The sequence below is a fragment of the Myxine glutinosa genome, chromosome 2, assembly GCF_964187855.1.
Source record: "Myxine glutinosa chromosome 2, kmMyxGlut1.1, whole genome shotgun sequence".
Taxonomy (NCBI): domain Eukaryota; kingdom Metazoa; phylum Chordata; class Myxini; order Myxiniformes; family Myxinidae; genus Myxine; species Myxine glutinosa.
Window position 1 is genome coordinate 25,287,133 of NC_136262.1, and position 24,880 is coordinate 25,312,012.

Here is a 24,880-nt window from a genome sequence, read left to right on the forward strand (position 1 = left end):
CATCTTGTAAAACCTTTGTGTAGTCTTTTTCCTTTACCCATCTTAGTTTCCCATAAGGAAGAGCTTGAGACATTGCCCAGCCATACAAGTTGTTTGCGTCATAGTACATCAAGTAAGAACTCTCTTTCGTTGAATCATAATTTGGAAGATATTTGTTATTTGCTTTTGCGTATCTGCTCGAGCATACTTGTGAAATTCCACCTCTTTTTGCCTTTTCAATCATCAAAAGCATATCGACATCGGTAATCAAATCCAAAGCTTGTTTTGTCATTTTCAACATCGCGCTCCAAGCCAATCCAGGTGCTGTGTAGTAGTGAGCAGGATCCAATCCATATCCAGTGCGACAAACAGATCTAAAGGCTTCAAATACATCGGCCAATAAAAGCACATCAGTTTTGAGATGCAAATCGTGATACTCGCCAAGATTCTTGATGTTATATTTTTCCCAAACATTTTGTGCGTGTACATAATCTTTATCAGATATATGACTGTTGTTTAATTTGTTATCGAAATTTTCTTTTAAAGGAAGTTGTTTCATTGAATCTCTCAAATGAGTCCATATAGTCACAGGGGTAAATTCCCTTTTGTGTTAGAAAATCTTTATCTGAAAAATACTCTGAAAGACATGGAAACTCTTTTAGATTTTGAACCAAGTTAGCCAATGGACTTGCCATGAATTTAAATGTATCAAGAAATCTGATATGAGTAATAGGAGATGTGTGAATTGTTTTTGTGAATGAAATGTATTTCTGATCTGTGTTAGGAATTGCTGAAATGTGTCCAGATGTCTTTGAAAGTTCATTAATAAATAGATGCGTATCATAATGAGCATTGTTATGAAGAAAGACAGGAATGAAAGAGGGGAGTTGATAATTAATATTACAACTTTGATGAGCTGGACCTCTATATTTACCAGTGAGATGACAATGATCTCTAACCTTTAGACCTTCAACAATTTTTTCCTCACAAATATGACAAACATTGTTTTTTCTAAATTCCCTTTTCTGTTCACTCGTCAAGGACATTGGTTTATTAGTTTCTCTCATTATCTTGGTTAATCGGACACAGTCTTTTTCTAGTCGTTTCACAAACTCCTCTGGGGTATTTGAGCCTCTATACTCCTCTAACTTGTTATATTTATCACCAACGGATGATTTGATATAATAACAAAAACCGCAAGGAGTATGTTTTTGATATTTATTTGTGTATGATTCTTTTGTATCTGGCGAAGCAGTATCTATTTTTTCTAGAATACTTTCAAAATCAGCATATATAACAAATGGATGTTTGATCTTTTTCTTTTCATCTTTGAATGTGATATTTGAGCCTTCTTTAGGCATATTGATTACCGTTGATTTATGTTCACCACAATAATTTGAATGTTGATCTAATCTTTCTTGTGTATGGAAGAAGTTAAGACAACGCAAACAAATATATATTTTATTTGTTCTTTTCCATACTTGTGGTTTTATTAATTTAGCAATATCTTTAATGTATGTATAATGTGAATTTTCCTCTGAATTAAAATATAGAAGATTAATATGAGTTTGTTTACAATTGTCAGAAAGCTTTAAAACCTGAATGCTGTTTGTTTCTGTTAGACCATAAACATTAACTGATAAATTATTTATCTTTTCAAATTTAGGAATATCATTTAAAGCCATAGGAAACTTTAGATCTTTCGTATTTAATGTATTCTCATATTTTTTATAATGAGATACTCTTTCATCATGAAAATGTGGAGGATGTAAGTGTGCTAGAATAGACCAGAGAAAACATTTATTGTCTTTATTTTTGATATTGATAACTGCTTTTCTATTTTTGATAACACTGGGTAAATCAATGTAGGAAGAAGCTTTTAGAGGATCTGATTTAAGAATATGAATGTCTATGTAAATAATTTTTCCTATATTGAATCCACTTCCTACGATTGAATTATCCACATCTTGCTCTTGTTTAATAAGTTCATCATAGACTCCTGATGTTTTAAAATCTTGATATGAAGATATAAAGTGTGGCTCAGTTCTCATGTATGGTGTATCTATAACTCCTTCGTCCTTTGTCATTTCTAATTTTACTCCCATATAAAATTTAAGTGGTTTCATTTCTTTTAGTGTTTTTTCAATCAACGTTTGAACAGCAGGTTTAACTATTTCTACAGCATCAACTATAGACTCTGGTTCAGGAGGTTTGAAGTTAAAGACTCTTATTTTAATATGTCCTTTGAATGCGCCATCAGAGTTTTTAGTTGTGATAAAATTTGATAAATGTAGAATTGTTTTAAGATGTATTTCGAAGCCTTTCTTGAGGATAATTTTATTACATGCAGAACAGTGTTTTGTTTCCTTCTGAATAGGAGATAGTAGGTGAAGTAGATTAAATGTGTGTTTGTTAGTTTTAAGGTGTCTTTTGTATTGTTTATATTCTTGTTCACAAACGTCGCAATACGTTGCTTTGATCATATTTATTTATATAGTAAAATTATACTTAAAACAAAGTGCCTTTTTTAGAGGCTTTTTAAAAGATGAAACTGTGCTTAAAGTAAAACACCTTTGAGCTTTTCAACTCGTTTTATGTATATAACTTTACTTAAAGTAAAACACCTTTGAGCTTTTCAACTCGTTTTATGTATATAACTTTACTTAAAGTAAAACACCTTTGAGCTTTTCAACTCGTTTTATGTATATAACTTTACTTAAAGTAAAACACCTTTGAGCTTTTCAACTCGTTTTATGTATATAACTTTACTTAAAGTAAAACACCTTTGAGCTTTTCAACTCGTTTTATGTGTATAACTTTACTTAAAGTAAAGCGTCTATGTATTAGCCAGAAAGTTTAGATACTCTAGTTCATCAATTTCAATTTCACTATCTGAGTCATCAATAAAGCTACTCTCATAACTATCATTTGAACACAAACGATTAGTATCATAACTATCTTCAGATCCTAGACTCTCAGTATAATAACTCTCAGAGTATTGACTGTTAATATCACTCATTTACATACCATTAAACTTCCATCAATATCTATATATTTTCTTTCATTAGAACTAATAACCACAATATTTTTTACATTAAATGTTATTTTCAAATAATCTCTAGTAATCAGAGTACGGAATGATAGTTCACCACTAATATTCATATTATTAATTTCACCCACATCTTTGGGTCTATTAAAGAATATACAAATGTTTCCTCTAGAATCGTTGATGGTCTTATCAATCATTTTCAAAGCTTCTTTATCAATGACCTTTTCAAGCTTTGAGTAAATTGTTAGTAGTAGTGGAGAAACTTTTGTCAAATTTACTTTAATAGAGTTATTAATTAACATAGCTTGTCCCGTAAATTTAATAAAAGGACACATGTTATTCTCCATTATGGGTTTAATCCAAAAATTTCCATATTTATCTTTGTTCAATTTAACATCTTTGACATATTTTTCTATATCTTCCACCGAAGTAGAGATTGATTGAAATTTGTCTTTTGTGTTTTGAAACATTGTATTTATTAGCTAATAAATTTGTGTTTAGTTTAAGTAAAGTTATATACATAAAACGAGTTGAAAAGCTCAAAGGTGTTTTACTTTAAGCACAGTTTCATCTTTAAAAAAGCCTCTAAAAAAGGCACTTTGTTTTAAGTTTAATTTTACTTTATAAATATGATAAATTCTGAAGGATATTTAGAATTTCCAGACTCTCCATATGATAAATTAGAGAATTGTCCGGCTTGTGGTAGAGTGGGGCTTAATACAGAATCAGAAGCATATAAACAATGTATTTTCTGTGATTATCTTCTAATTAATGATAATAAAAAATATAGAAAAATATATAACTCTTTTAAATTAGAACCAAAAATGAATTACTTTACAAGATTAATAAGAGAGATGAATGTTAAGTATTATGGTGATAATACACCATTTCTTACAAGGGAAGAGACTATTTGTATTGAGGAAATGTATAAGGGTTTAATGATATTTATTATTCAAAATAATTTTAATGGAAATGTTAATACAAGATACTATATAAACAAAATAATGGATTATTTTGAAATTAAACCTGAACTCAGGATAAAATATAGAGTTTCTCAAAAAACTCAAAAAAAGTTAGATGACTTGTTTTCCAAATATATAAATGAATGATTTTTTACCCGTTTGGGAAAATAAGATAAAATTTAATAACCATAAAAATCTTCCAAATTCATTGAGATGTCTAATAGTCGGTTCAAGCGGATGTGGAAAAACCTGTTTACTTTTAAAGATGCTCCTTAGTCCTAATTTTTTAGATTATGATAATTTAATAATTTTTACAAAGTCAAGTTTTCAACCTGAGTATCAACTACTCTCACAGGGTTTTAATGCGGGTCTTAAAAAGGAAGACATTATCGGTTTATTTAAACTTCAAAACAAACTAAATGATTATAATATTGATGATATAATACAATTATTTTGTGATACACAGAAATCAAAATCAAAACCAAAACCCATAACTTGTATTCTCAGTGATAATACGGATGATATACCTTCACCTCAAGATTTAGATAAATCAAAAAAGAACCTCGTTATCTTTGATGATTGTGTTAATGAGAGAAACCAAACAGTAATGGATAGCTACTATACAAGAGGGAGACATTCTTCTTGTAATTGTATTTATCTTAGTCAGTCATATTTTCAACTCCCTCAGCGCTCAATAAGAAACAATGCTAATACTTTTATTTTATTTAAGTTAAATTCAATAGATACAAATAATTTTTGGAGAGATAATTGTTCTACATTACGTAGTAAGAAGGAATTTGAAAATAATATGAAACACACGATTGGAAAATATAAATATATTGTTGTGAAACAAGATGAGATACTAAATGATATTTTTCAATAAATAAATACAGAAAATGAATACCGAAGAAAGAGTAAGAAAGTTTAAAGAACATCAAGAGTTGGTTTCAAAAGTTGTAAAGCAACAGGAAGACATAAAGAAGAAAAGGAGACAGAAACTAACTGGTGAAGAAGCCTTTGAAAGAAAACAAGAGAAATTTTTTAAACCACTTTTAAAAACTCAACAAACGATTTCACCTACAGTTCCCACGGTAGAATTTACTCCAAAAAAATTTCAAATGCTCAAAGATTTTAGTCAAATGACAGAGCAAGAACTTGGAGAATTAGAATATGATGATGAAGGATTATTTCGGCATCTTGAGAAGGTAAATAAACTTTCCAATTATATTGTAGAAGCTCTTCAAAACAATGAATATTTGAAGGGTTCAAAAACCAGAGCAGGTCTCATTCCAACAGAAGAACCAGCACAGTTCCATCTTGTGAAAGAAAAGTTATTGATATTTAATGATAAATTGGTGTTCTTAAGTTCTGACCAACCAAATGTTGAATTAACCCCAAGATTAATGTTTCTTCTAACAAAAGATGGACATTCTAATTCACCTTATTTTGATGAACCGCTTGATATGGAAAGAGAGGAAGATAGAGAGTATATTGAGTTGCTAAACGCACTTGATTATGGAGTTTCTGTTGCTGGTAAAAGTAAGAAGAATGAGAAGGAGAAACATATTATTGATGCTTTAAGTAAGCTTGGTTCGGGTGTTAGTTTTCTTCCAAATGACCCATCACAATTAGTTAATAGGTTATTATTATTGTTAGGTAGTAAGAAGGCTGGAAACAACAATTGTTTTAATGAAGCATCCGCCATTTTAGATCAGTTGATGAATATGAAAATAATTAATAAATGTCAATACAAAGATATTTTATTAGACATTAAATAAGATGAGAAGCACAATTCTTAGTTTTAATTTCACAACGAGTGATTACACAGCTTCATTCCCTTACCCACTACAACTTGACCCCAAAAAAGAATATGAGGCTTTTTTGTTGTCAATGGAGACTTACAATACCCTTTTTAATATCACAGAGAAAAACAACAAGTTTAGTTATAATCCAGGAAGTGGATATAAAACTATAACCGTTTCACCCGGTGCTTACGAGATTTCTCAAATATCTTCAGAAGTCTCTCGCCTTATGAAAGAAAAAGGTGATGAACCAAAAAATATTGTAATAGATATTCAAAAACACACTTCAAAATCAACTATTAAACTTAAAAATAATTATAAAGTTGATTTCACGATTGAAAATTCGTTCAGAGAGCTATTGGGGTTCTCTTCTAAAAAGATTGAAACTAACGGGACGTCTTACAGTGATAATGTCATTCAAATATCCTCCGGTATAAATTCAGTATTAATTCATTGTGATTTGATTGATGGTGCTTATAACGATGGAATAAGAACAAATACAATATTTTCATTCAGCGCATACTCAACCCCGATTGGTTATAAATTTAATATGGAACCAAAAAATCTTGTCTATTTACCTGTGTCAGGAAAAACCATATACAGAGTAAATTTTAGGATAACCGACCAAGATAATTGTATGATATCCTTTAATGATGAAATTATATCCATCAGAATTCACCTACGTGAAGTTTTTCAATAAATAAATAATGGTTATTGTGAGAAAACACGAGTTGGGAAAATATAAAATAATTACAGGGGATGGGATGTTCCTTTCACCATACTATAAGGGTGAAGGTATGTTTCTTGGGAGAGGATACTATAAACCAAAGAGACAACGGGGTGTGGGACATCAATTTAGAGATAAAGGAGATGGGATAATTGATACTCTAATGGGTATTGGTTCAACCATCCTTAAACATAAAGACCTAATTGGTTCAACTGCTTCAGCCGTGGGCTCAGTTGCGGGTGCTATAAAGAGTATAAAAGATGCTCAAAAGGAGTCTCATAAATTACAAGCAATCAAAGAAATTAAAAAAGGTAAAACTCAACTATCTTCACAAGAACGACAAAAAATCATTAAAATACTTGGGTCAGGGTTTCAACGATTTTAATGCTATATAAATACAAGTATGGAAGCGATTGATAGTATCTATGATTTGGATGATACGATTATCATTTCAAACTCTACTAAAAAGGAAGACTATTTTAAGGTAAATGCTATAACAGGAACAGACTGGAATTCAAACGGAACAAAAAGTTTTGAAATAAATAATCAACAAACTTACTTGAATATAGCTGATAGTTTCTTGCTGTGTAAATTTAAATTCACTAAGGCTGCGAATAATACTAATGCTACACTCGTAAATGATTTCTTCTGGAAAATGTTTGATAGTGTCCGCCTGTATATTGGAACACAAGAGGTTGAAGCGGTTGATTATGTCTCTGCTATATCTGAAATGATGAAATTTACACTATATTCGTTTAGTGATAGAATGGGTAAGGGAGCTGTTGAAGGTTTTATTCCTGATATGTCAACGGGAACAAATGCTGACCCTGGTTATAGTCAAAGGAAGTCAATGTATAATGATGATACAAAAGCAGAGAATAGTTTTACGGTAGCAGTACCTCTGAAAGGTATATTTGGATTTTGTGATTATGATAAAGTTTTGTATGGTTTTAAAATTAGATTTCAACTACAAAGGAATGATAATGTAAATAGGTTGCTTTTTGGGGCTGAAAATGCTTTTGGCGACAATAATAAATTTGTTATTAATGATTTGTGTTGGTATATTAGTGAATATACTCCTAATCTTAAAACGGAAGAGATGTTAAATAGAAGACTTAACTCAAAGAAACCGCTAAATGTATCATACCTTAAAAGAAGATGTCAACACGTTAAACTGGAACACACTACCTACACTTGGAATTTGGGTGTTCTTGAAGGAAAGCCACGATACCTATGGCTCATTTTTAAGAAACCAGATGGAGAGGAGGGTGCTGATAAGAATAATGCGCTGAGTGATAATGCTAAGGTGAAACAACTTCGGGTTTCTCTTGATGGAACATTTTATCCGCGAGATAGATTGGAAATTGATTGGGAAAAAAATGATTATGCGGAAGCCTACAAGTCTTACCAAAAGGTGTGTGAAAGCAACGGTAATAATGAACCTATTTTGGATATGGTTGCGTTTCAAAAACTTTATACAATCTACGCAATTGACCTGAGTTCTCAAAAGGAAACTATAAAGTCTAATAGAGTGGATACTTCTCTATACATTGAAAGAGGAGAGAATGAAGAAGTTGATGCTTATTGTTTGCTTTTGGAGGAAACAGAATTACAGATTAATACAGATAATGGTGTTATGATTAATATCACATAGGTTTTTTCTCATAAATAAATGGTAGGGGTATATGTTAATCAAATCAATCTTGATAAATTAACATCTTGTATTCAAAATCAAAAGCCTTGTATTATTAATGTTAATACATTTCAAAGAAAAGGAGCAGTAAGAATTGATGTTTTACTCACACGAGAGCAGGTGAAAACACTAAATGATGCTGGATCACTTAAAATTAAAATGACAAAACCTATGTTAAAGAAATATTCAATAGACGAGTCAAGAGGAGGATTTCTCCCATTTCTAATTCCTTTATTTGCTGGTTTAAGTGCGGCGGGAGCATTGACTGGTGGTATTTCAGCAGCGATAAAAACTGCTAACGAAAGGAAGGCACAACTAAAAGCTCAAAAAGAATTGGAAAGACATAACAAGGAGTTGGAGAAACAAATTAGTGGAAGTGGTGTAATTGTAGATTTTGCTCAAAAACTTGAAAGTCTACTTGATAAAGCTAGATTGTTAGTTGGAGATATGCTTTCCTCTATCGCTCAAGCGGGTGTTAAACTAACTAAAAGGGGTAATGGGTTATATCTTTCTCATAAATAAATGGATAAATGGTTTAAACAATTTGGAAAGAATACAACGTCAAATATAGAACTTACTAAATATTGTAAAAAACTAAAAATTGATAATGTGGTTATTTGTATGAGAGATGAATTTAAAAAGTTGTCCAAGAATACAATGAATATTATTATGAATTTAGACACACAGAATGGTTCTCATTGGGTTTGTATTCATAATAGTCAGGATAAATATTATTTTGATAGTTATGGTATGCCACCGCCTGTTGAAGTAATACAATTCTAATTCTTACAGAATGGTGTTTATCAAACATTTCAAGTTCAAGAAATTAATTCTAAATGTTGTGGTCAATTATGTTTATATGTATTATTTCAACTCAACAATAATGAAAATTTTTATGATATCATTTTTAATCTAATATAAATGACTTATGTTGGAAAAGATGGTTCTATCTTTGGAAAATCCTCTCAGGATATTGATTTATCAAATTATTATACAAAGGCACAGGCTGAACGACAAAAATATAGTATAAGTAAAAATATTAATATGAAGAATACTTATAAATTAATCAATTATCCAAACCCTACAGATGCGAATGACTTAATTAGATTCAGTGATTTATCACAATATATATTTTTAAATAAAACAGCACGTTTTGTTAAACAAGTAAAATTTACAACCACAACACCTGGTTATACTGACCATACACCTTTCCTCATTCAATTTAACTATCTGCTTACAATTGAATTTTATAAAGAAGGACATATAGTTAATATGCGAATCAATAAATGGGGGTATGATATGCCTGATTTAGGGTATAATTGGTATTTTTCAATAAACTTGGAAGACCTACATGATTTGAATCAGTCTCGTAAAGAAGAATATTATCCGCTTGGCGAGGATAAGGATTTATGTGGAAGTACAATTAGTAAACAACAAATACATGGTTTTAAGAAAAGAAAAATATATGATAGTATAGCGATGGTTAGCATGACAAAGAAGGAAGGTCATGAGATAAGGATAGAAAGCCAAGGAATACAAACCGATTTGGTAGTGGGAAGACGGGGTGGTATTACCTGTCATAATATTAATCTCACATATATTTCTGATACATAAATGGCAGGAAGCAGACTACAAGAGAATTATAATTTTTGTATTCAAGGATACCTACAAGAAAAGGGTGCTCGGTATTACATACCTTATGATGTGGAGCATATACATGGGAATTTTGTCATTAAAAACTGGCCTTATACTGATATTGTTAAACCCACAAATAGAGACTTGTTTAAAATATTAAATAAAAATGAACTTCTCAAAGTTATGAAATATAAAACTCTTTTAGAAATCGTCAACAAATCTTATTGGTATCCTATTATGAGAAAAATAATTATAGATACAAGAATATCTCAAAATCCAGATGAGTATATGTATAATATTCTTTGGGGCTCAAGCTCAAGGGTAGCAAGGGATGAGGAAGGTGTTGAAGAAGAGAAGGAGGAAAGAGAGAAAAAGGGGAAGGAGGAAAGGGAGAAAAAGGAGAAGGAGGAAAGGGAGAAAAAGGAGAAGGAGGAGAGGGAGAAAAAGGAGAAGGATGAAAGGGAGAAAAAGGAGAAGGAGGTGAAGGAGAAGGAGGAGAGGGAGGAAAGAGAGAGGGTGGAAAAATATAAAAATATGACCATTCCTGAGATTAATGAAAGATTGAAGGTATTACGGCAAATAAATAAATCTCAATGCACTGAAGAGGAAAATAAAGAATTAATGACTCTTACGAACATATTGGTTTTTAAATTTGCTATAATGAATTCAGAGAGCAGATATACAACATATAGTTGATGATGTTGGTGTTATTGACTTTAGTTAGTTTTATTTGTAAATAAATGGAGGAGAGAGTGAAGGCATTCCTTAGGATTCTTTATGTTTTAAAAATCAAGATAGAAATGTATATGTTGAAAACCAAAAAGGTTTTGGCACTATGTAGGACTTTTTCTCATAAATAAATATGAGTTATTGTCTCAAATGTAAAAAGAAAACTAAATCTAAAAATATCTCTTATGTTAAAGCTAAAAATAATAGAGTTTATCAAAAAGGAATATGTCAAGTGTGTGGCTCTAAAAAGTGTCAATTCATCTCTCCTAAAAGAGGAGGAGATATACAAAAGTTTTTGTCAGGTAGCAAATTTACAACAACTGGAATTCCAGGGGAATTACACCTTCCAGGGTATTCTTTCTGTGACCCAGGAACAAACTTGGATAAAAGATTAGATGAGGCTGACAATCCTAAACCTTGGTCTAAACCTACAAATAGGGTTGACGAAGTGTGTATGAAGCATGATATTGCTTATGGGAAAACCACTACGTTGACTGAAAAACATAAAGCCGACAGAGAAATGTTGTATAATTTGTCTTTGATACAAAATCCAACGTTGAGAGAGAAAGTTGATAGGTTTATTGTGAGAAATTTGATAAATGCTAAATTGAAACTTGGTCTTGGTTATTCACCCTCAAAAAACTATTAGGCTCTAATGATGTCATCAAGACTGAGGAGCTTTTGGCTGAAGAATTACACAAACCTATAATCACCAAGTTTAAAAGAAGGAAGGTTTATTCCAAAGACACTGACTACATATGGTCCGCTGATTTAATTGAATTGAATAATGACAGGGGATACAGGTATGCTTTAACCGTTATTGATTTGAGGAGTAGATTTGCCTGGGTTGTTCCTTTAAAAAATAAAAAGGGTGATACTTTAATGTTATCCTTTAAGCTAATATTTGATAGGGATAAAAGAAAACCAAAGAAACTGTGGACCGATGAGGGAACAGAGTTCTATAACAAAATATTTATGAAATTTCTTAAGGGGGAGGGTATTAAATTATACAGCACCTTTAATGAAGGAAAAGCAGTTGTTATTGAGCGTTTTAATCGTACTTTGAAAGAGAGGCTATATAAAAAATTCACACAACTCGGTTCTCAAAAATGGTGTATTTAATTCAGGGTATTGTAGATAATTACAATAATACCGTTCATTCATCAACAAAATCAAAACCATCAGAATCATTTACAAAATTAGAATATGAAAAGGAGATTAATTTGAGAAAACCGAAGTTCAAAGTTGGTGATATTGTAAGAATATACAGATGGAAAAGCCATTTTGAGAAAGGTTATACAAAAAAATGGACTAATGAATTATTTTAAATCGTTGATGTAATGGATACAGTCCCTTGGACCTACAAATTATATGATTTAAATGGAGAAGAAATCTTAGGATCATTTTATTCACAGGAATTACAAAAAACAAAGCTGATAACCCTTGAAAATAATAAATAAATAAAAAAATGTAATGGGGATACGTTTTTAAATCTGTGAACCCCAAACACAGAATCCCACAACTTTTTAGTTGGGGCTTAACTTTTGTGTGTATAATGGGGATACGTTTTTAAATCTGTGAACCCCAAACACAGAATCCCACAACTTTTTAGTTGGGGCTTAACTTTTGTGTGTATAACGGGGATATGTTTTTAAATCTGTGAACCCCAAACACAGAATCCCACAACTTTTTAGTTGGGGTTTAACTTTTGTGTGTATCATGGGGATACGTTTTTAAATCTGTGAACCCCAAACACAGAATCCCACAACTTTTTAGTTGGGGCTTAACTTTTGTGTGTATCATGGGGATACGTTTTTAAATCTGTGAACCCCAAACACAGAATCCCACAACTTTTTAGTTGGGGCTTAACTTTTGTGTGTATCATGGGGATACGTTTTTAAATCTGTGAACCCCAAACACAGAATCCCACAACTTTTTAGTTGGGGCTTAACTTTTGTGTGTGTGTGAGTGGGTCATAATAATGTACAAACCCTAACCCAACCCCCACATTAAAACCCCAAATTTGTTAGTCAAAACAACTGAATCCATTACATCAACCATTAAAAAAAGTTATTAACTCCATCTCTTTGTATGACCTTCCAATTCTATTTATCTTTTCCCAACTTTTAAAAAACAATTCAATGATAATATAAGATAAATGAGTCTGTGAGGTTTGACATTCATTCAAAAATTCACCTCACATCCAGAACCCTAACCCAACCCAATCCCTAACCCATCCCCATCCCTTACCCAACCCATCCCTAACCCTCACATTCAAAATCCCAACCCTAACCCAACCCATCCCTAACCCATTAACCCAACCCCATCCCTAACCCTCACATTCAAAATCCCAACCCTAACCCTAGCATAATCTTTTTTTCCTTTTCTTTTTTTTAATACGTATTTCAATATTTTTTTTTAATGTTTTTTAATACGTATTTCAATATATATATTTTTCCTCTTCCCCCCAATTCTGTCTTTCAAGGCTTTCAAGTTGGAAAAAGTAGAAATGGGAAGAAAGTATTTTCCAGCATCTTCTTCCCCGAACTTTCTTGATATTGCTGAAATACATGTAAAAAAAAGAAATATATTACTTATCTAATATTGAATGAAATAACATATACTTTAATTGATTATTAATCAACTGAACTTACCTTAAATCAAACATCATTAAAGAAAGAACATTGTTCATTGCTTTAGAATCCAAAGAGCCTCCAAGGTAAAACTCTTTCGTTGGATTATCAAGGTAAAACTCGTTCTCTTGGTCATGGTTGCTCAAAAGGTCTTTAAACAAATCGATCATTTCACCCCAGGTTGTGGCAAAAGTGGTATTTTCATTTTGAATCTCAGATACAATTTCCTGTGAGAGAAAATAACAACGTATTAATTAATTATTTTTTACATTTAATACACAATTATTATATGTATATTAAAATAAAATATTACCTTCATTGATGAGAAATTTGAATCGAGTTTATCAAGGTGAAGGTTTAGCTCCACACAGCTAGAGTCTCCAAAACGAAACCAGTTTTCAAAGTCTCCAAGGTAAAACTATTTTCCTAATTTTATGAAATTTAGTGAGTCTCCAAGGTAGGCTCCACAGTTAGAGCCATCTAGGCAGACCTCATAATTTGTTTTTCCCAAATTTAGTGAGTCTCCAAGGTAGGCTCCACAGTTAGAACCATCTAGGCAGACCTCATAATTTGTTTTTCCCAAATTTAGTGAGTCTCCAAGGTATAATTCTTTGGCTGGGTCATCAAGGTAGAACTCGTTCTGTGGGTCTTGGTTGTTCAAAAGGTCTTCAAACAAATCAATCATCATTTCACCCCAGGTTGTGGCAAAAGTGGTATTTTCATTTTGTATCTCAGATACAATTTCCTGTGAGAGAAAATAACAACGTATTAATTTAATACAATATTATTATTTATATAAATCAAGCTCTATGAATATTAAAAGAAACTTTGCTGACTCTTACACGAGTCTCATCTAAAAAATAATAAATAAAAAAAAAATAATAATAATAATAATAAACTTACCTCCATTGATAAGAGGTTCGAGTCCAGTTCATCAATCTGAAGGTTGAGCTCCACACAGGTAGTAGGACTCCAAGGAATGTCAAAGTTATCCAACTCCTTTTCAGCATAGTAGTCCATTCTCAAGTGAATCAGAAAGTGTGTTTGAAAAGGCCTGTGTGGTTAGTGCCTTTTATAAGAAAGACTGGGTGTGTCATTTCCTGTGGAAATTCCCTTGGGCAAGTGTGGGCAAGTCTGGGCATGTCTCAACAGAAAATGATGTAATGTTTCAACAGAAAATGATGTAATGTTTCAACAGAAAATGATGTAATGTTTCAACAGAAAATGATGTAATGTTTCAACAGAAAATGATGTAATGTTTCAACAGAAAATGATGTAATGTTTCAACAGAAAATGATGTAATGTCTTAACTAAAAATAATGTAATGCTGGAGAGTTTATAAAGTGGGTGGGCTTTAGTAAAAAGTGGGCGGGGCCTACCAAAAAGTGGGCGGGGCATACCAAAAAGGGGCGCGGGGATTAACAAAAAGGGGGCGGGGATTAACAAAAAGTGGGCGGAGCTTAGCAAAAAGTGGCGCGGAGCTTAACAAAAAGTGTGTGGCACAGGACCCGAACATAATCAATGATCAATGAACAACAATGATCATTGATAGTAAGAGTAAAAGGCCCATAAGACCAAGGGGGTCAGGAATAGAGGTGTTAAGGGGAAATGAAGAAAAGTGATGGTGAGAGGGAAATTTACATGGAAGTGAGAATGATCATAGGTTCATAAGGCTAGAAGGATTATAGGTTCATAAAGGAAGAAAATCATAGGTTCATAAGGCGAGAAGGATCATAGGTTCATAAAGGAAGAAAATCATAGGTTCATAAGGCGAGAAGGATTATAGGTTCATAAGGCGAGAAGGATTATAGGTTCATAGAGGGAGAAATAGAGGTGTTTATGATTTTTGAAAAAGACAGGGGGGTAAATGACATTAGATAGGGATTTCCCATGTTAAACGGAGGTGTCCCAGAAGCAACATTTATCACCTACTCCCACCATCCACTCACCCCCAGTGCTTATGGTATAAAATTGATGTCCCAGGGGGTGTGTTCACGTAGCAAGTTTCTTGTGGAGAGCTTGCCAAGTGGCTTAAGCACTCAAGCAAGCACTCCATTCGAAACAGTAAAGGAACGACTGGCTTGGCAAGCGCTAGCTATCTGCTTAGTAATTGAACACACCCCAGCTGTCTTCAACAGGCATTTTAAGGCCATTTTCCCTGCTAGAGCGGGGGTTAGCCTTGCGGTCCACATGAAATTCTTCAATGGTCATGGTCATGAATCTTCATCTGAGGTCATGTCTTCAATGCAAAGAAATTCTCCATAGCCACGTGACAGCAAACTTGACTATTAATGGGGGAAAAAAAACAATATACCAGTATATATCTTCCTTACTTATGCCAAAACGTATTTGTAAAATGATATGATCTTTGTGGATATCCAGCAAAATATAATTAAGTATATGAGAGATTTATGATCATGAAAGAGCGAGGAGGTGATGGAGGATAATAAAAATAATGACATTAGTAAAAGTGGTTACAATACCTGTGACAAAATGCGATAACGGGCCGATTGGGAAACACGCATTTACAGCACTCTAAAATGATGAACAGCGCGATTGGGAAACACATTTAATGCGCTATTAAAAAATTAACTCGACACTTCTCATCCATGGCATCCTCCCCATGGTTAAATCAGAATGAGCTGATTCGTCACATGGTCACGGATTGCTTTTCCCAATATGGCGCTGTTCAAAAATTGCGTAACGCAAATTTTTTTTTTAATTATTCACATAAAGTAACGTGTTATTACCATGCATTATGATGTACTGTGCATTCTGACAGGCTTGCATAATTAAACTTTACTCTCATTCGACATATGATTACATTGTCGGGGTCCCTCATCGTGAATACCACTCAAACCAAAGAAAGCCAATTAGTCAGGCAGTGAGCAAATGGATGTGGACGTTCTGGACAAAAGTGCTAAATTTTCCCCACATGCTACCCATAACTTTAGCTTTCCATTTTTGGTAGGAACCACTTCCTCTGAATACTTTTTTTTTTTTTTGCAGTATTTTCAGTGACTATGGTACATTAACAGCATTCCCTTTTTCTTTTCTTTTTTCAAGTTTTATGTCCAGTTTCTTTTTTGTGTTAATAAAAATCGTCTGTTGCTTTTCTAAATGGTATAGATGTATTCCTTGACCCAGAAAATGTATGTTTAGACACCAATATTGTGATACTAAGTCGCTTAGAAGCTGAGATATTGGTAGATATAGGTTTTTACATGGCAGCCATCTTGAAAATCCAAGATGGCCGCCAAAATGTATTCGGAGGATGTGATTCCTATCAAAAATGGAAAGCTAAGGTAACAGGTAACATGTGGGAAAAAATTGGCGCTTTTGTCCGGAACGTCGATGTCCATCTCAAATCCGGTCCTCAGCTGCCTGACTAAATGGAAATCTCGCGCAACAAATCCGGGTGGTGTATAATCAGCAGAGGCGTCCAGGCTTGATGTGTTAGGCCCACCACAAAATCAAGATGGCAGCTGTATCATTTTGTCTTAGTGCTATCCACTGATCTCAATAACTGGATAGGAGGGAAGCTCCTTTTTGAAGCTATTTGTCCGCCATCTTTGCTCTCCCATGAGTCTCCAAAACAAATGAATGGGACTGTTAGTAACTAAGGTGAATGCCAGTTACTGATGAAATGTGATTCCTCTTCTCCTTCGATCACGTCAGTCGTAGTGTTTACGCGGTATAAGCAGCACATGATGGCATTTCATAAATACTATACCAATGCTTTTTTAAAGTCGGAATGGAATAAAATCAAGTAGGAAGATGGAATTTTCGTAGGAAATCTGCACCTTGAATGAAGCAAGTATTTGTAATGACGGAACCGGGATTTTGTGTGTGGTGGGAGAAGGGATATGGTGGATGAAGAGCTTCCGGTGGCTTCAGCATCACCGAACCAATCAACGTTAGGAGTTAGTATAGAGATCAATGCTGCTATCGTATGGGTAGAGTCAAGCGCCAGATGTGGTATGTGGTCTGGCAGCTGTCTGGCCAATAGTTGCACATTTCTAAAATCGACCCCCAACAATAATCCCAACAACAACAGCAACGCCAAGCTCTTGTACACTTGCAACATGTCACAGGAAAAAAACAAAAGGCAACTAACAACATGGGAAATGGAGGAAGCACAGTTCTCGCAGTAGTGGCCGGCCTTATCCGGCGCTGTTTTTTTGTTGTTGTTTTTTGTATACCAAGTTGAGGCTTGTGTAAGAGCTAACACATATAACAAAGAGGGGGAGAGAGAGGGAAGTACACCAACAGTAGGGAAGAGGGACGAGGGCTGGGACGGGGTGCACGGGATTTACAAGATGGATACGACAAGGGCTTTCAGGAAAGAAAATGGAATTTGAGGAAGGTGGATTTGGGCTGTATTAACGGGGGTAGGGAAGATCAAGGGGGGGGGGGGGTAGATAATAGATGGTGTTAAACAGCTGTATTGAAGATTTGGAGGGAGAAGTAGGATTGAAGAGAGTGTGGGAGTTTGTTCCAGATGTGGGGAAGAAGAGGAATGAAAGAGCGAAGGTGAGCAGAGAGTCTTGATTTTGGCAGTTTCACCAGAAGAGGGTTGCTGACAGATCTTGTGCATCCTGAAGGAATATTTTGGAGACAGAGCACAGACGAAGCAGGGGGAGCTAGGCAGTAGAGGAGTTGGTAGAAGCCATAAAGATCACCAACCTATCTGCGGTGAGAGAATGAAAGACCCAATGACTCAGTCACAGCACGGGAAATACCAATGATCCTAAAAGCTTTGGTTTCTACAGCGTAAAGCCGAGCTAGGTGTGTGGCAGGAGCACCACCTCAGAGGGCAGAGCAGTACTCCATCAAGCTGCGGCTGAAAGCTTTGTATGTGGTGAGGAGCTCAGCAGTGGCCAGAAAGGACTTCGCATGACAAAGGATGCTCAGACGGCGACTGGCTTTGGAGGCCAGCTTGAAAATGTGGTATTCCCAGGAAGGATCATGGCAGATGGTGAGACCCAAAAGCTTGAGTCACCGAACTTCTTCAAGAGAGTTGTTGAGAAAGTCGATGGGAGAGTTTTCCAGATGGTCTTTTCAGAGAGACAAAGTGAGAGTGTGAGATTTGTCAGGATTGAAAGACATGCTTCACTTGTTTGACCAGTTTGTGATTTTTTTTCCAGATGTGCAGAGAGTGAAGAGGCTGCTGCTTGCCGATCTGAGGGTTGAGATATAGAGCGGCAGAGAGTGGAGTCATCAGCAAAAAGATAGAGAGGATTCTCCAGAGCCAGAGAGATCACTGATGAAGACCAGAAAAAGCACAGGGCTCATAACTGTCTTGAGGAACTCCAGCCTGAACAGGAAGGGGAGAAGAGAGAATTCCATTCAGGGCGACATGTTGACTGCAACCAGAGAGGAAGTCATCAGGCCATGTGTGGAAGTTTCCCTTGATACCATAGGAGGAGAGTTTGGTGAGCAGGGCGGGGTGCCAGACCGTATCAAAGGCACGAGATATGTCAAGGGAGATAATAATAATAATAATAATAATTCATTTATTTTGTATAGCGCTTTTCCAGAAGCCCAAAGGCGCTTTGACAGAGTGGCAAACATAATGCATAACAATACATGAAAACAACAATTGCAAAAAGACAAGAATCAATAGGGAAATATTTAAAGCAAAAGGAGGGAGAAGGAGAAGAGATAGTCAGGGGTTAAATGCTGTGGGTTGAATGTTGAATGCAGTGTTGAATAGGTGGGTCTTTAGTGATGTTTTGAATGTGGTGAGTGAGGAGGAGTCTCTGATGGTGTGAGGTAGTGAGTTCCAGAGGGTGGGAGCAGCGATGGAGAAGGCCCTGTCCCCCCAGGATCTGAATTTGGTCCGGATGGAGGGGGTCAGGAGGTTGGTACCAGCAGAGCGGAGGTTGCGGGTGGGAGTGTGTCTGGAGAGGAGGTCAGCCAGGTAGGATGGGGCCAGGTTATGGAGGGCTTTGTATGTCAAGAGGAGGATTTTGTACTGGATTCTCTGGGGGATGGGGAGCCAGTGAAGCTTGTAAAGGACGGGGGTGATGTGGTCACGGGTCCGGGAATGGGTGAGTAGACGGGCAGCGGAGTTCTGAATGTATTGGAGTTTATTGGTGATTTTTGAGGGTGAACCATAGAGGAGGCTATTGCAGTAGTCCAGACGGGAGGTGATGAAGGCGTGGATGAGGGTTTCTGCAGCCGTGGAGGAGAGGGATGAGCGGAGACGGGCAATGTTTTTCAGGTGAAAGAAGGCTGACTTTGTGATCTGTTTAGTGTATTTGTCGAAGGAAAGGGTTTGGTCAAAGATGACGCCAAGATTCCGGATGTGAGGGGAGGTGGATACTGGGATACCGTCGATGTTGAGGGCAAAGTTATGGGTAGATTTTGTGAGCGTTTTTGGGCCAATGATGATTATTTCAGATTTATCACAGTTAAGCTTGAGGAAGTTGATTTGAAGCCAGGATTTTATTTCAGTGATGCAGTTTGTCAGGATAGAGTGGGTGTCGGTGGAGACGGACTTGGTGGAGATGAAAAGCTGGATGTCATCGGCGAAGCAGTGGAATTGGAGACCATGACGGCGGATTAAGTGACCGAGCGGGGACAGGTAAAGGATGAAGAGGAGGGGGCCAAGAACTGAACCTTGGGGGACACCTTGGGGGAGGGGAGCAGTGGGGGATTTGCAGTTATTGATGGAGATGAACTGGCATCTGTCAGAGGGGTATGATTTAATCCAAGAGAGGGCAGTGCCGGTAACGTTAAAGGTGGATTCAAGTCGGGTGAGGAGGATAGTGTGATCGATGGTGTCAAAGGCAGCGCTGAGGTCGAGGAGGACGAGAATGTTGAGGTTGCCAGCGTCAGAGGAGAGGAGAAGGTCGTTGGTGATTTTGAGGAGAGCAGTTTCAGTACTGTGGTTGGAGCGGAATCCGGATTGGAATGTTTCATACAGGTTATTGGCAGAGAGATGATGTTTGAGTTGAGTGGCTACAGCGCGTTCCAAAACTTTTGACAGAAAGGGTAGGTTGGAGATGGGTCTGAAGTTGTTTAGGGTGTCAGGGTTTAGACCAGGTTTTTTTAGAATGGGGGTAACAGCAGCAATTTTGAGGGAAGGTGGGACGATGCCTGTAGACAGGGAGGAGTTTATTGTTGCAATGATAAGTGGAGAGAGAGCAGGGAGGGAGGCTTTGACAAAGCTGGAGGGGATGGGGTCAAGAGTGCAGGTGGCAGTTTTCATTCCTATGAGGAGTTCAGAGAGGTCAGTAGGGGAGATTGGGGAGAACCGAGACAGGGGATGGCAGGACAAGGGGAGGCAGGTGGTTGGAGGGGGAGCGGGTGCGGCGGTGGTCAAGCTGTTGTAGATGTTGTCAATTTTGCGTTGGAAGAAAGAGAGGAAGGAGATGCAGTTGTCTACTGTGAATGACTGGGTGGTGGTGTTCAGGGGGCGGAGGAGTTTGTTTATTGTCGAGAAGAGTGCTTTTGGGTTTCCGGAGCCAGAGTGGATAATTTGAGAGTAGTAGGCAGAGCGGGCGCGGGAGAGGGCATCTTTGTAGTGTTGTATGTGGTCCTTGTAGGCTTGGGAGTGAACTGTGAGACCCGTTTTATTGCGGAGTCTTTCAAGTTGGCGAGCACGAGTTTTCATCAGGTGGAGTTCAGGGGTAAACCAGGGAGCAGAATGGGTGAAAGAAACTGTTTTGGTTTTTACAGGTGCAAGCTGGTCAAGGCAGGAGGAGAGAGTGTGGTTGTAGTAGTCAGTGAGGTCGGAAGGGGTGTGGAGGTCAATGAAGGGAGAAGTGGACATTTTTTCAGAGAGGGTGGATGAGAATGAGGTAGGTGAAAGAGCGTTTAGCTTACGGAAGTTGATTGTGCGATAATGCCTTGGTGTTGGGGCGGGGATGTTGATGGTCAGAGTGATGGCTAAGTGGTCAGAGAGGGTGAGGTCGGAGCCATAGAGATGGTGCAAACTTAATCCAGTGGAGCAGACAAGGTCCAAAATGTGACCACGGATATGGGTAGGAAAGTCGACGTGTTGAGTGAGGTTAAAGCAGGTGAGTAAATCAGTGAAGTCAGTGGTTATTGTGGAGTCAGTGGAGTCCATGTGGATATTGAAATCACCAAGGAGGAGGATTGAGGGGGAGAGGGAACATAGCTGGGTCAGAAAGTAGGAGAAGTCAGACAGGAATGGTGGGTGTGGTTTGGGAGGGCGGTAGACGACAGCCATGACTGACTGCGTGTGACCAGAGAGTTTTAAAGCCAGGTGTTCAAATGATGGAGCAGATGAGATGGAGATGAGGTTGGTCTTGATGTCTTGACGGTGGATAACGGCAATTCCACCACCTCGGCCCTCCGAGCGTGGTTTATTGACGTAGGAATATCCATTGGGTGTGGTGAGGTTAAGTGTGTAGTAGTCCAGAGGTTGTTGCCAGGTTTCGGTGAGACAGAGAAAGTCCAGAAAGTCCAGACAGAGATGGCTCTGATTTCCTGTTTGGCGTTGAGGACCTCCATCCATTGTTGAGACAGCAGAAGCAGCATGTCCAGGATAGAGTGACCTGTTCTGAATCCAAATTGATGATCAGAGATCAAGCCATTGGAGAAGAGGAAGGATTTGATATCCGAAGCAATGATGGAAATCCATGACCTTGCTGATTATTGGGAGCAGGCTGATTGGTCTGTAGTTGCAAGGATCTGTTTTTGCACCTTTTTTGTGTAAAGCAGTAATGTTTGCTAATTTCCAAGCTGATGGTAGATGACCTTGAGCAAAAGAAAGGGTGAAGAGAACAGAGAGAGGGTGTGAAAGAGCGGCCGAGCAGGATTTTAGGACCCGTGTGGGCTGATGCCGTCTGGTCCAGTTGCAGAATCAGAGTCGAGGTTTGACAGAAACTTGTCCACCTTGTCGGGAGAGAAGGACACAGAGTCCAGGAGCAGCTGCATATGGATAAAGTGGGTACAGAGCGATGGGTTTGGGACACGAGATTTTGAGGCGAACACAGAGTTGAGACATTCGGCTTTCTCACGTGCGGTGTCAGCTGTGTATCCATTTGAGGTAAGGGAGGAGATTGAGGGGGAACAAACACCAGAAACGGATTTGACCAGACACCGCCAGGATTTGGAGGAAGGAGACAGGTTTGAGAGTTCAGTCTTGAGAGTAGAGAGATATTGTTTCCTGGCTCTCCTGAGGGTAAACACACACTTGTTCTGGGCTTTGTGAAAGGAACTGAGATTGCTTTCAGTTAGATTAGCCGTCCATGAGGCAAAGACAAGTTGCTTTGGGGCAACTGCTTCACCACAAGCTTCAGTGTACCATGGACGGGAAGAAGGGTATGACAACTGAAGACGAGATGGGATAAATCTGTGCATGAGAGAGAAATTTTATTTTGGAAGAATTCCCAGGATGAGTTAATGTCAGAGAAAGTATCAATGGGAGACCAGTCTAGAAGTGTGATGGCTGTTGTTGTTGCTGTTTTCATCCTGTTGGGATTTTGAAGAAATCAATTTGGTTTTTTTTTTTCTATTTTGTGGGGGCGTAAAACACATCCCTACACCCACTAAGGAATGGGGTCTGAGATCACTTAATACATATTGTCAAGTCTGTGGCCGATGAAGACCAGCCATGGACAGATAGCCGAACGTTGCTTTAACTCTGAGGCGTATCCCCGAACTTTGCTGGATTATCTTTTCGCACGCACGGGAAAGGCCCAAAGCATTATCTGATCGGATGGCCACCACGGGGTTTATTACTCTAACCCACAAACAAGTAAACGGACACGACACAAAAGCAAAATGCAACAAACAATGAATTCGATGAAACTATTGTGAGACGATAAAATGTCAAAATTAATGTTGAGGTAAAAAACTATAATTCCTAATTTGAGACGTCTCCACGCTCCGTCGTGCGAAGTCCTTCCTTGGCACACCTGAGCTCCTCACCACATACAAGGCTTTCATCCGCAGCTCAATGGAATACTGCTCTCCCCTCTGGGCCGGTGCTCCTGCCTCACACCTAGCTCGGCTTCACGCTGTTGAAACCAAAGCTTTCAAAATCATTGGAATCTCCCACGATGAAGCTAACTCCGAAGGCCTTTCTCTCTCTCACCGCAGGCAGGTTGGAGGTCTTTCTGTCTTCTACCGACTCCTCTATGGCCTTGCTTCCTCTGCTCTGTCTGTGCCCTGTCCCCCAAATATTCCTGCAGGACGCACAAGATCTGCCAGCAACCCTCTTCTGGTGAAACTGCCAAAATCAAGACTCTGTTCACCTTCACTCTTTCATTCTTTTCTCCTGCCTCTGGAACAAACTCCCACACTCTCTTCAATCCCTCTCCTCCCTCCAGGTATTTAAACTAGCTGTTCACCACCATCTCTTATCTTCCCCCATACAAAACATTGATCTTTTCTACCCCCGTTAAAACACCCCAAATCCACCTCTTTCACTCCCCAACATCTTTCCTGAAATTCCTAGTAGTGTTCATTTGCTTTATACCGTGTACCACTCCCTCCTCCCCAGCCCTCCCTTTCCACAGATCTACCGACGTCCCTGTTCTCTACTGTTGTTGTGTTTATGTGCTTCCCCTTCTCTCCCCATCTTGTCTACCGCTCCCCTTATGATATGTTTTATGTGTCTGTTTGATTTTTTTTGTGTGATTAATGTTAGCTCTTTCACGTGCCTCGATCTTGTATGCATAAAAAAGTTTAAAAAAAAAAGAAATAAAAAAGGGAATGATCAAAGAAAAGAAAAAGAAAATCCACCCCTTTCAGTTGGCACTCAGCTCTGGTCTCGACGAGCACTTGGTGGCGTTGCCTCAAACCACGTGGGAAATGCACAATATGGCACGGAGCCGCTACATGGAACATTGAGCCATGAAACGGCGGAAAAACCTCCCCCCTCCTCCGGTTGTTCCACGCTCCACAAAGCTCCGATGTTTCTCTCAGGCGCACACGACATGAAGCACAACCGTCTTTTTACAATCCAGACCAAAAGAAGCATGAGGGAACCAGAATGTGACCGCCTGCGCCCAGCACCAGAACGAGAGAGAGATGAAATGCGACCACTCGCCACGAAGCCCAGGAAAGAGAGCGATAAAAATGCTGCGACTCTGCTGTGCAGCCAGCACCAGAGAGAGCCTCTTCTTCTTCTCCTCCTCCTCTTCCTCCTCCTTTTACCATCCATCTCTCCCTGCTCTGACGTGACTCCGACCAATCCCGACGTCTCATCACATCATCCCATCTCCATGGCCAATCATCCCCTTTGGGGTTGGGCCTCACGGCCTGCTTGACGCCTGATGACGAAGCTTGGGGAGTGGCCTGTCAATTACGGTCCTTTGAGGCGGAGTCCAGCCGCCGTTCGGGAATGTTCGGCTGGGTGGGGTTCCCTGGTGTTGGGCTAGCGGCTAGGGTGCCGGCTTAGGATCCTAGGATCCTGGGTTCGAATCTCGGTCGATCGCCGAATTAATGCCAGGGGGGTTGACTCAGCCTGTCATCCTTCCGAGGTCGCTAATTGAGTACCAGTTCACTGGTAATTCCCTGTTTGTCGTTGAAGGCGGCAAAAAGGGTTGGCGTCAGGAAGGGCATCCGGCCGTAAAACATTGCTTCAAAAAAGGGGACCAAAAAACAACAACTACCACGGTCCCCGAAAAGGCCAACCCCCGCTTTGCGGGGGAAAATGGCCTCTAAACGGTGTTTTTTTTTGTTTGTTTTT

The 24,880-nt window shown here is 37.8% G+C and overlaps 1 long non-coding RNA gene across 1 annotated transcript; it reads right to left on the reverse strand.

Annotated features, from left to right (window-relative positions):
• Nucleotides 1-12,704: 12,704 nt before the first annotated feature.
• LOC144890874 (uncharacterized) lies at nt 12,705-14,277 on the reverse strand. The gene is made up of 3 exons (XR_013622547.1): nt 14,113-14,277; nt 13,231-13,436; nt 12,705-13,137 (listed from the first exon to the last, which is right to left on the reverse strand). It is a non-coding gene; the product is annotated as an uncharacterized LOC144890874 (long non-coding RNA).
• Nucleotides 14,278-24,880: the final 10,603 nt, after the last annotated feature.